Source organism: Cololabis saira, chromosome 2 (assembly GCF_033807715.1).
Source record: "Cololabis saira isolate AMF1-May2022 chromosome 2, fColSai1.1, whole genome shotgun sequence".
Lineage (NCBI taxonomy): Eukaryota > Metazoa > Chordata > Actinopteri > Beloniformes > Belonidae > Cololabis > Cololabis saira.
This window is the reverse complement of record NC_084588.1, coordinates 33,436,807-33,447,634: the sequence shown is the minus strand read 5'-3', so window position 1 is coordinate 33,447,634 and position 10,828 is coordinate 33,436,807. Positions and strand designations below refer to the sequence as shown.

The following is a 10,828-nucleotide window of genomic DNA, read 5'->3' as shown; positions in this document are numbered from 1 at the left end:
TGGTAATATTAACAACTTAAATGTACATGAGCGAGGATAACTAGTCTCAGGGTGGTTAATGCCCAGAGTTCGCCCGATGCTTACTTCCCAAAGATGATTCAACTATTAGCAAATCAAAGTTTGAATATCTCTCATCTCTAACATTTTAAATTAACTGAATATTTGCTTTGATGCGCCAAACAACTGCTTTGATCTCATATGAAATTTGATTAAATCAATAAATAATTCACATCGTCTGCACAGACAAAATAACTTGCACAAATCTGTCTTTGACAGATTCCCAAGTTCAAAGCACTAATTAATGCCAAAATAAAATCGGTTACATTTGTATATTAAAACTGACATCTCAAGAAATGAAACTGCTCCTTAAGAAAGATGGTTGAACTGAATGAAAATACTGAAACAGAAGAGCTGAGTATAAAAATGGTTTAATACAAATGGGGATCAAAACAGCCTCATATTTCATGCTTCATTTTTCTTCATATTTCATAAAAATCAATAATGTGGGCTAGGAAAATACTCCTCAAGCAAAAATAATACTCTGGATGAAAGGGCTTTCGTGTTTCTGGCTGTTTTTTGGCCACAACAATCACTAGAAGTTCAAGACAAGCTTTAAATCAATCTCATCTCTTCGGCACAGGCAACACTGGCGTTATTATTACACTAATAACATTTAAAACACAGAATGTGGCAACAGTGGTTCTTCAATACATGAAATGCTATGTGAATAGTTAACTACATTTGCTGGTTGGGGTTATTATTAGTCACTCTTTGTAGTAATACAACTTTGACCACAGGGGGGCAGCATACCGTATGGAAAGTCATGTGTCAGCAACGAAATGCACTTCTAGTGGTACAAAGTGGTATTACAAGACGTTCTGGACATTCCCCGCTCATTAGCACAGATTTGTGACTGGGTCTTTAATTAGCAGAGAAGATTTACACGCCCCCGTGTGGGCTCTGTTTCATTATTGGAAATTGGTTACCATCTTAATAAATGACGGGAAGGGAGGGGAAAGATGAATACATTAATGCCAACAATATATTGAGTGGCTTGCTTACGTTCTTTATCCTTACTAATGACAGTAAAAGCACGGAAAGCATCACTTATTGTCCTATAACAACAGAACAATTTGAAAAACACGAATAGTCTGTGAATATAGTGACTACTAGCTGCCCACAGGTAAATAAACAGTTTAAAGAGATGGTGGGGTAGTGTGAGGAAATAAAGGACTAAAAACTAGTTTTACTAAAACTGCCCCAGTGTGTTACATGCCATTTTAAAGTACACTTGTTTCAATGGCATTTGTTATAACTTTCAAATGCTACATATTTCTCTTTTTTAAAGCAAATTATAAAACTAAGTTGTAAAATTTACAACCATGCAATTTGCAAACCTTCTTCATCCTGTTCAGAGTCTCTGGCAGGCTGAAGGCGATCCCAGCTGCCATCAGGACAGATCACCGCCAAATAACCATCCACAAGCACACTTTCAGTCTATTTAGAATCAATAACCAAACCAAGGGAAATTGAGTTGTGCCTTAGAGTGGGATCATTTTCCCTATCATTATCTGTACATTAAATAAAGCTGCACACTGCAAAATCTTGCCTGTTATGGAAGTGGAAGACACACTCCTATCCTTCATGTTGAGGGTGTCACCAACATGAAATGGTGCTGCACTTACAAAAGAGTGTCTGCTCAGAAGCTGAATGTCTGCTTACAAGTGGAGAACTGATTTATTTAGTATTTTATCATGCAGAGATTCTTCATCTCCTTTGTTCTTGTCGCAGCTCGTTAGTCTTTCTTGTAGTGAGGCGTCCATTTCAAATCCCCCACACTCTTCAACAAGCTTCGTATGAGCACTCATCTCGAAAGGGACGAGGTCCTAGAAGCTCCACCATATCGGCTCTGTGCAGGATCCCTCTTTCTAAAAGGCGTTTTGCCACCTGCGAGACACGATGCATTATATTTTATGCAACATAACAAATAAAAATGTCGCACTCAGTAGTTGGTGCTGCTGATTCACAATAGTCTTGAGCATAAATAACACTCAAAATACCCAACAGGCAAGAGTTCAACACTCACTGGTAATAGAAGCATTACCTGTTGCATTTTTAACCATTATTATCAGAATAATAAGACTTCTAGCAGTTCATTTTCACATAAATTAATCTTACTCATGATCCTGCCAGTTTTAAATCCACATTCATGGATTCAACTCAGTCCAAAGTGAAAAAAATCTCCCACCTTTTCCACCATTGCTTTCTTGTCAACGACAAGCTGATGCGTTCGCTGGAAGGCGGCGTCTACGAGGGAGCGGACCTCCCGGTCTATCAGCCGGGCTGTAGATTCACCGAAGGGCTTCTCAGTCACTGAGCTTCCCTGCTGAGGGAGATCAAAGCAGACCTGGCCCACGGCTTCATTCATGCCATACTGAGCAACCTAAAACCCAAACAATCACAGAAACAGCAACCCAAACATTTACCTCAAGTGAAAATCCTTCGTGTCTTTGTGTGGTTTATTGAGTATTACTGATTTATCTTTGTCTCAATAATGGTTGTGTACATTATTTCTGGGCAAAATCTGGCATAGTTACAGCAAAAAAAATAAACCAACACTTCAAAGTTTGTTGAACGTACCTGTGCATAGGCCAGTTGTGTGACCTTCCTGAGGTCCTCGTGTGCCCCGGTGGTGATGCAATGAAAGAAGACCTGCTCAGCCACTCGGCCACCCAACATCACGCACATTCTGTCAAACAGCTGGTCCTGGGCGAACAGGTGCTGTTCTTTAGCACGATACTGCGCGTAACCCAAACCTTTCCCTCTAGGATGAACGGCCACCTGATGGAGCACAGCACAATCAATTACTATACAACCATTTGAGAGCCACACAGAGGGAAGCTGAATCTCTTCTTCATCAGATTCAGCACCGGACCCCCGACTGACCCGGCCCACTTTCCACTCGTCTGGACTCCTACCTCGTCATCAAGTTATTAGGGCCCGAGCACTTGCAGTGCGAAGGCCCTATTGTATCTGTAGGAATTTTTCTTTCTTTCTTTCTTTCTTTCTTTCTTTCTTTCTTTCTTTCTTTCTTTCTTTCTTTCTTTCTTTCTTTCTTTCTTTCTTTCTTTCTTTCTTTCTTTCTTTCTTTCTTTCTTTCTTTCTTTCTTTCTTTCTACGAAAGGAGGGCCTTTTTGCCCCCCTAAACGTACCCAAAAAGTCACCAAATTTTGGCGAAAAATGTGATATTTAATGGTTTACATTAATGGGCGTGGCAAAATGGCTCAACAGCGCCCCCGGAAAACTTTGTGCCTCAAGCCCCACAATACAGTTTGACGTACATGCACGAAAATCGGTACACACCTGTATCATGGCACAACTTAAAGAAAAGTCTCTTGGCGCCATGGCCGAAACTGAACAGGAAGTCTGCTATTTTGAATTAATTGTGTTATTTTGGCGCAATTTATGCCATTCCTTCGGCAATTAATACGGCCCGAACCGTAACGTGCACCCAGGTGTGTTATACATCAAAACGTGCGTCTCCATCCTGCGACAACACGCATTACTTTTCTCTTTCAAAAGCGTTACCGTGGCGACGCTAGACGCCAAAAAGCGTGCCCAACCTTCATCTGATTGGTTCAGACAGAAAAAACTTTGTGCCTCAAGCCCCACAATACGGTTTGACGTACATGAACGAAAATCGGTACACACCTGTATCATGTCCCAACTTAAAGAAAAGTCTCTTGGCGCCATGGCCGAAACCGAACAGGAAGTCAGCCATTTTGAACATTCTGAATTAATCGCGTAATTTTGGAGCAAATTATGCCATTCCTTCGACAGTTAATACGGCCCGAATCGTAACGTGCACCCAGGTGTGTTATACATCAAAATGGCTCAACAGCGCCCCCTAGAATACTTTTCTCTGCCATAACTTTTGACTGATTTGACATATAGAGTCGTGGGTGGTGTCATTTCTGATATGCTTATGGGGGACGGTGGCCATGAGTGCAAGGGCCCGTTCATCGCTGCTTGCAGCTTTAATCTTAGGTTGTTTTTTTTTTCATTTTCCAGCTCATTCTGACTCTTTCTGAGTTACATCAGGGGATTATTTGATTTAATACGGTAAATGGACAGAATACCTTAAGCAGCGGGTCTGCATGCTCGAGGAACCAGCCGGTGACAGCATGACCAGCCTCATGATACGCCACAAGGGTTTTTTCTGGAAGCTGTAAAACCTGAGTTTTTCTATCCAGACCTGAAAGAAAATACTACATCTCGTACACTCGTGCACGTTCTGAAGATCAGGTACAGTTGAGAGAGAACTATCCTAGGACTGGTGCATGACATAAGTGATCTCTTTTTAATAAGACTTAATCACAACATTGGTCTCAATACTACTAAAGATTTAATTATATATCCAACAAGCAAAATACCTTTGTATTGTTATATATAAAAGTACATACCATAACATTAAAACACATGTGCATACAACGTTTAAGAGTTTTACAATTTTTGTTAATTGCAGAGTCACAATGTAGTTATAATATATTCCATTTAATTTGCTGTGTGAGTAGTTCAATTACACTTTTTAATTAAATGTAATTGGACTACACACAACAGCAAGCATCTTAACATGCAGGAAACCGTGGTAAATGGCTCCTACATTCAGTACTCGGTGGTCTTCTGCATACGATAAGAGTCAAGGTAATAAAAAGATGCATGCACATAAATGACATCATTACGGTGATTGTGGCCTGGATATAAGTTAATATATGTGTTGTTAAACTTACCTCCAATGATCCTCTCAACTGCCTGATCGAAGTGCTGAATATCTATAAACTGACTGAGGTGACGAGCAGCAATTAGAGCAGCTTCATTACACACATTAGCAATTTCAGCCCCTGAGACACACAAAAACAGAACACAGACTAGTGAGGTTGCAGAGTAATATAACCCCCGTTCCATAAAAAGGCAGTGATAATGTGAATAATAGATGTAAAAAAAAAAAATCGAACAAAATCGTTTAAGCCCCGAACTTAACATTTATCTCCAATTATTGGTAACTTAATGCAAACAAGACAACAGAACTTGTGCTCTTACCAGTAAAACCTGGAGTAAGTGCAGCTAACTTCCTGCACAAAGCCTGCACATTTATGCCGGGGTATAACTTCAGAGGTCTCAAATGCACTTTGAAGATGGATGCTCGGCCTGCTTTGTCTGGTGGGCCTGCACGGAAGCAAAAACAAACATGTCATGTTTTTCTTTTTTCCCCATAAAGAGTGTAACTTGTCAGTTTGCCCTTCTCTGTCTTACAGCCCAAAAAAGTCTAAAAATGAGTTTGCCATTAGTAACTCAAAATTATACGACATTGATAGAAACTCACAATGTTTAAAGGGATGCACCAACATTTTGGTAACAAGCTTATGGAGGTCAACAAAAGGGTGAATAAAACTCTCTTCTCTGTGCAGCCAATAACCCAGTCTGATGAAGCCACCACTCGTCTAGCTTTGCTTTAGCGCTGAGGTGAATTACTACACTTTGTGTAATTACAAAATAAACTTCCATGCTGCAACTTGCACATTTACTTTGTGTACTAAGTGAAATGAACCGACTCAATCTTATTAACACATACATACAAGCAAATATGTTCTGTTATGGAAAAGGGCCACTCACGCAGCAGCCCCAACACCATGTTGTGGTTTCCTTCCACATAGGGACTAACCAGTGGCCAGGAGATACCATGACTGCTAACTATAACCAACGCACCAAGTCATTAGATGATGAGCAATACTTTGGGCCAAATAATCCAGAGCTATATATTTTTTTTACGTCAGAATACAGTGAAGAAGAATGATTATAAACGATGTTAGCAGACTTCAATGACTTCTCAAACCCAATACAGTAAACTATTGTTGAGCCGCTAATCTAATTTTGGCCCACCATGAAGCAAAGGCTGCTATTCCTGCAAGTTAAACACACACACAAACAAAAAAACAGGGGCATTATAAGATTAGAATCTACGCAACTAATAACAGTTCAAATGAGGACTCGATGAGACTGTTTTAAGCAGCGTCGGCTGGCTGTCAACTGTTTACAGGACACAGAGGGACCAAAGCCAGGAGAACAGGGGGACTAACGAGATGTGTCCCATCCCTCATACTGTCCTCAAATGATCTAATCCTTTCATAGAACATTCGCTGTCAAAGAGAGAGCTGTGCCGCCTGGCCACCCTGCAGTGCTGGCGTCAAGCAAATTAGATTTGAGACAGAAAAACAGCAACCAATTTAACTAAAGATGAAAGTGCACAGAATACAGCGCATGCTCTTAGGGACAGGCAGAGGTGGGCAGGCGGAAGAAGAAAAAAAGATCTAAATCTAATAGACTTCAAAGTAATGTTTGAAGACTAAAGCCGCTTTTAGCACGATGTCTAAAGCAGGAAAGAAAAATGTTGTTATTACATGGTGTACTTGCACATTAGAGGCAGCAAATTGCGGTGTCTGGTATACAGCAATAGACAACTGACACGGTAAGAAATGTGTTCATCAGCCACGCATAACAAGAAATACAAGGCTTAGAAAATTTTCACTTTTTAGGCACAAAAAATGCTTCACAGCATGTCACCGAGCAAAAAGGTTTGCATACATGCACGTTATTACACCTACTACTAATACTATCATTTATGAGATGTTTTTTTTCCAAAATGACTTACATCTGAGGGAGAAACACAGGAAATCAGATAGGAGGGTCCAGCACTGCTATGAGTCCAGTTAGACACAGGTGCTGCCATGCTAGTGTTAGAGGATTCATGAAACTAAACACAGGTGGAGGCAAGTGGAATGCAGAAAAGGTGAATTTCAGACAAACGCTTCTTCACTTTACCCAGGTGTATGTGTCGATCGAAGCGTCCAGGCCTTATCAACGCTGGGTCCAAGATGTCGGCTCGATTGGTGCCAGCTAACACAACTACATTGGTGCTACATTTAAATCCTGTAAGAAATGAAACTTTAGTACACATCTTGAATAAGGGATAGAAACAGTGCCTGAATGAAACAACATAACTCTTCCCCACCGTCCATTTCCACAAGCAACTGGTTCAAAGTGTTTTCGTGCTCGCTCTGGCTACTACAGTTCCCTCTGCCTCTCCTCCGGCCAACTGCATCGATCTCATCAATGAAGAGGATGCAAGGAGCAAGCTTGCGAGCTGTGGCAAACACATCCCGTATCTGTTACATGAAGACAACAAAGAGAAGGTCAATTTGTTTGTATTAACATACAATAACCCATAATGAGTGCAGACGAGGTGGCTTTTTTTCCCAGACTTATTACTGGCTGTATCGTTCAGCTCAGTACTGACCCTTGCAGGACCCACACCCACAAACGATTCCTGGAACTCTGAGCCGTTGACCGTGATGAAGGGGACAGTGGCCTCTCCTGCAGCGGCCTTAGCCAGCAAAGTCTTCCCGGTTCCAGGTGGACCAGATAGCAATACACCCTGAAAGCACAACGTGTCACTAACCTGAAGTGTCACAAAAAAACGCTTGAAACTTTCACTGTGAGAGCTGCGTTTGAGAACTTGAAATTGCAGCAGCAAGGAATGACAAATTATATTATATACAGGTACCTTAGGGGCTTTGGCTCCCAAGTCCCGGTACTGATTTGGGTTTTTCAGCAAGCTGACAAACTCCAGGATCTCTAGTTTGGCCTCTTCACAGCCAGCAACATCCTTCAAACGCACACTGATGTTGCCTTTATTTATTTTGGCCTTACATTCACTCATGCTGAGGGGGTTCCCTTTCATTCCACCCCCACGTAGTCCTGCCATCGGTCCCTGCCGTGTGGCAAAAACAGAAAAGCCAACCAGGAGCAAGATTGGGAGAACATTTAAAAAGATCGTCCTGGGGGAGAGAATGAGAACTTGAATCAGGCCAGGACCCACAAGAGCAAATGCAGTTTGCCCCAAGGTCCAGATACTTTCGTGTTACAGGGACATCTCTCACCCGTCACTTTCTTGAGTGTAAAGTACAGGCACTTTGTGTGTGGTGGTGAGACCCATTTCCCGCTGAGCCACCTCTAAGTTATGCTCAAATGAATCCACACTGCCGATGTTGAACCATAAATAGCTCTAAAAACACAAAAATACAAGAAATATTAAGCATACAGAATACCGTGCATAGCATAACTGCATAACTATTACTTTATATAGAATTTAATATTCTGTCTTTGGTTGTTCTTTTTGGTATCTCCCCATCTGGACTGCAGTCCCTCTGGGAACAAAACAGGATACTAACCACTTCTGATGTGTTCACTCCACAGGCAGGAAATACTTTGACATACTGTTTGTTGACAACCTCCATGTGACCAACCTAAACAGACAGCACAAGAATTGATATGTTCACACGCTTGTGAATATGGGAACAAGAGACACAGACATTAAAAGATACAACAGGATTGAAGTGGTCGGAGCCTCTCACCAACCCTCTGCTCAAGTAACGATGCACACAATCCTTCCAGGAGATCTGGACTCCGATTTCTCTGAAGTGGAAGTACAAAAAAGCCGAGGCCATGCCTGCTGCGCCGACTGCAAGGTTCAGCAGAGTTCTCTGGCGCAAGGCAAACTCTTCCTGTGGATGAAATCATGATGCATGACAGGTGAGAGCATCCAGTCACAGCTCTGACCAACACTGAGTCTGGCAGAACAAATATCAGCTTCCAAGTAGTGAGACTTTAGAGTTTGTTTTTTTAATACTCTTTTTTTTTTCTTTTTAACTTAACCATATGCATTCATAATATGTGTGTGATTTCACCCAACTACTGTAATAACTCTACCAATAGTTTCACTAAGATTGCATCCTTTGAACTATGATCACCAACTTTTCGGAAGAACAATACAAAGCTTTAATTTGCCAGAATGGATAAAATCATCCACATTTCAATACATTGATTATGTCCTTACTTAGTGGCAAAGAACACAAAAAATTAAGTATTGGTAAAATTCACACCTGAAAGCGTGTCCACCACTGCGATCCCTTCTTTTCTCCTTTTCCTTGTTTTCTATCCCTGTCATTGTTAGTATTCCTCCTTTCCTTTCCAAGTGACTCTTGCTTTTTGGTGTTTTGATCTAAAAAGAAACAACCAGCCAAACATGACCATGCAGGAAAAATGCTGCTCTGACAATGAGACTCTTTCTCATCTTCTGGAGATCCATTGACTCCATTGCTTTCTTCACTCTTTGGGACAATTTTTTTAACCCTAATGAGGAAAAGGAATATGGGCCTCAAACTGGCACAAGAGATCTGGGTCACTGGGCACACATATTTAGCTTCATTCTACAACATGAACACGAAACAACTTTTATACCTTTTGGTGGATTCTTTGAGCTAAGTGACCGCAAAGATGGGAAACTGTGATGGTGAAATCCTCCACATCTCCTCTGGGTGAGTATTGTCCTCTGAAATAAAAAGGGTGTGGATGTTAGCAGTCCAGAGATAGCCAAGGAGACACTTGTGGAAGGTGTTTACAGTATTAAACTAGCATGAAATGATGGATGTTATAATGTAATATGGTAGGAAAGGGTTGTCAAAAGAGCTGCCTGGAGGCGTTCTGAACCAGTCATGAACTCAAGATTGTGTCTTAATGAAAGAAATCCGCCCTGTATTTTCTTTCAAGCATTATTGACAGGATTACTATTGAATCTCATTAGTCCTAAACTCGCTGGACTGTGTCACGTTCAACCTCCTATTATAAAGCGATAACAACACAGTTGCTCAATTTGAAATGACAATAACTAGTTTCTATGAAGCTGACAGGTCGCATTCACTCTCATATCTGCATTTAACTCATATGACAGAGAGTTAATAGATCATAGACTTCCCAAATGTGAGTATAATGTGTCATGAACAAAATATCTATGTGTCAGTTATAAATAATCATATAATACAAGATTAATTGAAGTTAGTAATTACTGTTCCCTGTCGATTCCAGACAGATGTATGCAAATAATCCTCTTAAGGATTTTAAAGATAAATGGGACTGGATAAATTATAAAGAACATCCCCTCTTAAGAAGTGTTATGAAACTGAGGAAATCTCCTCATAAACTACATTATCAAATGGACAGAGCCTCTGGGTCCCCAGGGTACAAACAACCGAAGACCCACACATAAACATAAACAGAGCTGCAGCTTTTAGGCTTCTGTTTGCATCATAGAAAACCTTTTCTTTCTTTTTTCCCTCCAATGAAAGCTATCCAGTAATGTTTTAAGCCTAGGAAAGAATAATAATACATAAATAAAATAAAGTTTAAATGCATCCTCGTTGTACATAATCGTTTTACATAATTGACACAGTGCTTACATAATGAGAGAAGCAAAGCGGCCGCACCGTCGTGAGCGCTCGCAGGTTCACAAAAGCAGCTGAAGTTGCAAAGAAGTCTCCTCTCAACGTCCGAAACGTCCGTAGTCGGTTCCGAAGAGGCCAGAAACTCACACAGAGGAGTCTCATCTGACTTACTCTGTGAGCATTCACGCCCAGACTGTCCTGGACACAGACATGGTCCGGTTTATACGCGGCGTTAACGAGCGCCGGCTCTGGCCGCAGATTGGATGACCCGGGCTGCAGCTCCGCTCTGGTGACCCGAGTGAACCCGCATCTCCCGGGATCTGCTCTGTTACGCAAGGGAAAATTACACTTTTTTATTTATTTTTTTTATAAACACATAGGTTTTAAGATAGTATTTAGTTACAGTCAGGTCCAAAAGTATAACAAGACAACAATTAACAATTAAAATGGGGGCGGTGGGAGATAAAATCAGCTTTAATTTAACAGGCTTC

General features: G+C 41.1%; 1 pseudogene; it reads right to left on the bottom strand.

Moving 5' to 3' along the window:
* Positions 1 to 412: 412 nt before the first annotated feature.
* Positions 413 to 10,572, bottom strand: LOC133462761 (AFG3-like protein 1; annotated as a pseudogene).
* Between the last annotated feature and the right edge of the window lie 256 nt (positions 10,573 to 10,828).